This window comes from Vicia villosa, linkage group LG5 (assembly GCF_029867415.1).
Source record: "Vicia villosa cultivar HV-30 ecotype Madison, WI linkage group LG5, Vvil1.0, whole genome shotgun sequence".
NCBI lineage: Eukaryota > Viridiplantae > Streptophyta > Magnoliopsida > Fabales > Fabaceae > Vicia > Vicia villosa.
Window position 1 is genome coordinate 165,894,142 of NC_081184.1, and position 5,423 is coordinate 165,899,564.

The window sequence follows — 5,423 nt, forward strand, 5'->3', positions numbered from 1 at the left end:
ATGAAATTGACGCGGATGACAAAATGGAAAGGAAGTGCAGTGTATGTCGCTAGGTCGAACGTAATCGAAATGATTGTCCCAATCATGGAACAAGCTCCGCAACCTAATATTTATATGCACTCTTTGTAATATATTTTTATAAATCAACTAAACTTTATTTATTCCTTAAACATATTTGTTACAGCTAAACAAACGCAAACAAGACTAAAATTGATTAAATATATCATACGAATATTTATTTGTATAAACACTGGGATCGATAATATGGATTAATGGAAATTTTATGTGCATATGAATTATTAGTTTCAATAAGTGTTTGGCGTGACATATAATAGATTAGAAGAAGTTGCATATTGTTTATAAATGATTTTAAATTGGAAAATCATGAAAAATTGAAAAAATCACATTAGAAATTATTTTATTTAAAGATTTGAATCAATTTCTACATTCCAAAGGACCTTATCGAATTGACATAAGAATCGATTCCTATCTTGATTATGAAGTTACTGACTTGGTGAATGAATTCCAAAGAGTTGGTGAATTAATTCATACTGTAAGTTTTTTTCCTAAAATGTCGTTTATAGACATAAAATCTTGGCTTCAGTGTCTTAACACCCATTGGGCCTCATGAGTTGATTTGATATATTGAAATATTATTCGGGGGACTATGTTGATCTTATACCAAGAGTGACTTAAATGTTATTAAGAATTATTAATAATTCTTATGGTTTACATGAAAATTTAATCAAATGACTATGGATTAGCATTATTAGATAAAATCCAGTCATTGATGATATTGCTTGTATAGGTAAGGCATTATGAAAACTCTTACACTCAGTGTGGACTCGTAAAATTTGATAAGATAATAAATTGTGTAAGTGATCCATCTTTAGCATTATTCCTTATTATAAAACTTTGTTGAATTATTTATAACAATTATAAGACTCGAGACTTGGGTAAGTAGAGAATTTGTGATTCTAGTTAATGAACTCACTAAGATGTAATCTCATCCACACAATTTCTATTTTTTTTAACGATGGACATGTTGCAAGAAAGGGCAAGTAGAAAGCATTCCGAAGTTGAAGACCTAGTTTTATTTCCATTTGGTTTTATCTTGATGTATATGTTGTTTACTAGTAATAGTGTATTCCTACATTCCAAAGTACCCTTTTGGTTTTGGAATCAAATTGACATAAGAATCAATTCCCAACCTAATTATGAAGTTACTGACTTGGTGAGTGAATTCTTAAGAGTTGGTGAATTAATTTATATTGTAATTTTTTGCTTAAAATGTTGTTTATAGGCGTAAAAAAGCCTAACTTGAGTGTCTTGACACCCATTGGGTCTCATGAGTTGATTTGATACATAAAGATATCATTCGAAGGACTATGATGATTCTATACCAAGAGTGGCTTAAATTTTATTAAAAAATATTATTAAGGCTTATGATTTACCAATTTTTTAGTCAGATGACCATGAATTAGTATTATTAGATAAAATTTTGTCATTGATGATATTACTTGGATAGGTAAGGTATTATGAAAAATCTTACACTCAAGGTGGACTCGTAAAATTTGACAACGTAATCCACCTTTAGTATTAGACAATTTCTTTGTAGACCCCCCAAGGGGGAGAACCCCTGCTAAAAACCCCAAAATACCCCTGCTTCGGAGATGCATCTCCGTAGTAATTTTTTTTCTAGATTTTTCCAGAATTTGGAGATGCATCTTCGAAAGCACTTAAATTTCAAATTAAACGTTGGATTTTAACTGTCAGGTGTTTTTTCGGAGATGCATCTCCGAAAAAACGGTTCTTAAACATTTTCCCTCCTTCACTATTTCATCATTTTCTTCCAAACCAAAACATAAACCCTCTCCAAAACCTCCATCATTCTCAATCAATTTTTAGTCTCCAAATCAAGTTTCAAGTGGTTAATCATACTAAAGGGAACATAGAAAGCTACAATTTGAGGTAAATATTATTCATTTAATCTCTTATTCCACTACATTGTTGCTGATTTAGGATGATGAAAACTGCGTCAGTTCGGAAGTACATTTATGAAATAAACCACCTAACAAATTTTGGAAATGCACTTCGCGGAATTGATGACGTCGCTTAACTCTCTCTTGCAATACCCGGAAAATCGGAAGGTTGTCAAGCTTGAGTACCGCTCGCCTTCGCTTAATGACGAGAGAGACGTTCAGTTCACCCCATTTGAAGTCAAAAACGACGAAGATTTAGCGGTTTTGTGGACAACTTTCAACCGATTTTCTTCAAAGGGTCCGATCGAGTTGGATGCGAAATTTCAAAGATCGGGAGCCGACGTTATCAAAATGTTGACTCATCCCCAACTACCCGTGTTTAACAATATGTAACTTTAACTTCATTGGTTGTTAGTTTTTGTTCATTTACATCTTCACTAAATACACAATCTTCATATGATACAGAAGTATATTTCATATAACACATAAAGATGTAGTAGTTGGTTTTTTGTTGTCTATGTCTTCATGTAATATGAGCATATTTTTGTTGTCTATGTCTTCATGTAATATGAGCATATTTTATTAGTTATGGATTGTTGTTCATCTACATGTTCATGTGACACACATGCATTGTTAATGTGCATATCTATAAAATAAGAAAACAAATGTACCTGGAAAAGACGCATGTGCCCTTGCTGCTTTTGTCAACACCTATTAAATTTTGCTTATTTGTTGTCTTTTCTCAATTTTTTGTCACATTTTATTATTATTATATTAGGGTGATTATTTCATATAAGGCCTAAACTGATTTTTTTACACATTTGCAAACTTTTTCTCTCTCTTTTTTCCTCAGTCCCTCTAAAAAAAATTTCCTGTGAGTTTTCTTTCTCTCTTTGCTTGCTACATCTCTCACACTCTCTGTTACTTTCTTCTTCCTTTTTATCTAAACTGGATTTAATACTTCATTTTCACTCCTCTTTTTATCTTCATCAATGTTTTGTGATTTCTTTTTCATTTTAATTTTTTGTTTTTTCAGGTTGCAGATCTATACGAAGATGAAAACTGATTTTGAAGTTTTTTGTTTTCCAGGTTGTAGATCTATATGAAGATGATAAAAATGATTTTAAAGTGTAAGTAACAACAACATATAAGTTTTCTCTGTTCCATAATTTTCACTTCTTTTATTTTTACATGTTGTAGATCTATCAAAACAAAGACGAATCCGGGTACTAAAACAACAACGACAATATGTGTGACAATATAAATTATGGTTAGTAATTTATAGATTTTTTTTTCAGATATGTTATTTTTACACCAGATCTATTATTTTTATACATGTTATTTTCAGATGTGTTATTTTTATATCATATATATAACAATTTGTGTATTCTTTGGATAGTATAGATCTTCTATTTCTATTTTTGAGAACAGTGACAAACCCCAATTTTTAAAAATCTTTTTAACATCTTTTCCATTTGTTTTTGTTTTATTTTCAGGTTCTACATCTTCTAATAGGAAAACAAAAAGTTAAACATATGGACAATTTCTTAACATTTTTTTTCACTTCTTTTTATTTTTATTAATTTTTCTCTCTTCTTTTTAGAATTTGTCATATATTTTTAAAATTTAATAATTATGAAGTAGTGTATCTATTTTTGTAATGTTTCTAAACATTTAAATTGAAAAAAAAAACTATTATTTATTTTAATTTAATATTTTTTATCATCATTATTATAATTATTGTTGATATTATTGGCATCATCATTAGAAAAAATCAAAATAATAATTTTATTTTTCTCAAAGAGATTGAAGTTAGATAAAAAAATTTATATAAGAGGAAGAAAAGAAAATTTATGGAGAGAGGATATATTCAAAGTGGTTTCATTGAGAAATGAGAGGAATAGAAATTTCAAACAGATGGTAATGTTATTATATAAGTTAGATATCATATCAATTGGATAGATTCATAGTGTTGTCATAATAGTATTTTTGAAAAGTTTAGATAAATTATTTTAATCTATTTTAATTTGTAAATTGTGTCATTAACTATCAATGGATGAAATTGAAGACTATCAACCTATTATTGTTTTTTTTTTTAAATATGAGCTTTTCCAATTAAAAAATTACTACCATAAACATTTTAGAGTTTATTTGTTAATTTAGAATTAATGAAAAAAAATATTTATTGATAAATGTTCTGGAAAAGAATGAGATTTTGGTGAGATAGAGAGAAAGATGGGGAGAGAGAAAGAATGAAAGGAAAAGGAAAATTTGAGAGAAAGACTGATAGTTGACAACTGAGAATTTGTGGCAGGAGGTTTGGCAGAAGAAAGAGAATATGAGAGAGAGAAAATTAATTGCAGTTTAATACCATATCACTCATTCATTGCATATAGAAAAATGTGACATTAATATTATTAAAAATTTAATACTATGAGTCATAATTGTAATGATAACTTGAATCACCCTACATTAGTGGAATAGAAAATACCAATAAAAACTAATTAATATTTATTTTTAATAATAGTTTAAAATAATAAATATGTCATATATATTTGATATCATTATCAAAACTAAATAATTTAAAATGAAAGTTATGATAATATGAAGGAAAAAAATTATATGAAAAAATTTTATATCAAAATTTATGATAATATGAAAATATTTGATAAATATTATAAATATTTGATAATATGATAAATATTATGACAAAAAATTTGATATTTGATAAATTATTTATAGAAAAATTTATAATAATATACAAATTTTGGATATCATGAGACTAAGTAACAAGCATCACTATTAGACTAAAACTCTGTCATGAATTGATTTTATTTTATATTTCTTTTTGCTCAGACATGCCATTTCTTAATCATTTAATAAACCCATCTTCAACTTGATTTTGAAAACATAAATGAGACTAAAAGCTGCAACACTATTAGACTAAAATTCAAGTTACAATTGTTTATATTTTATATTTCTCTATGATTAGATATTTGCTTTTGCCTATTATGTTGCTTAGGACAATTGTGTTTACAAACAACCCTTTTATGTGTCACATCCATCGATACTTGGACCTAAAATCTACACAATGATGAATTCTTCCTGCACAAAACAACAGCTTATACATTGTCCAATCTTAGCCTAATATTTTGTATTTGCAAATGTATTTTATAGTCTATTTCCATATAATTTGACTGATTTTTGGTACATTAGTGGTCTGTTTTATTTTCAAATTCAAATTTGAACTTTTCGCAGAAAAATTCAAACTATGAATTTATTTCCATCTTTCTTTTTTATTTATTAAATTTTAATTTTAATTATTATTACAACTCTGTCAATAAAAAGAAAATATTTTTTTTCTATTTTTCTCAATTGTTTTTTATAAAATATGTGTTTAAATGTTATGGGAAAAAAATATTCATAAAGGATATTAATGGA

General features: G+C 27.4%; 1 long non-coding RNA gene across 2 annotated transcripts; it reads left to right on the forward strand.

Moving 5' to 3' along the window:
• Positions 1-2,787: 2,787 nt before the first annotated feature.
• LOC131608104 (uncharacterized) lies at positions 2,788-3,620 on the forward strand. Of its 2 annotated transcripts, none has more exons than XR_009285504.1 (4): positions 2,788-2,856; positions 3,019-3,071; positions 3,183-3,252; positions 3,479-3,620. It is a non-coding gene; the product is annotated as an uncharacterized LOC131608104 (long non-coding RNA). The 2 variants fall into 2 exon arrangements; XR_009285503.1 differs by having other exon boundaries at positions 2,819-2,856; positions 3,019-3,112.
• Positions 3,621-5,423: the final 1,803 nt, after the last annotated feature.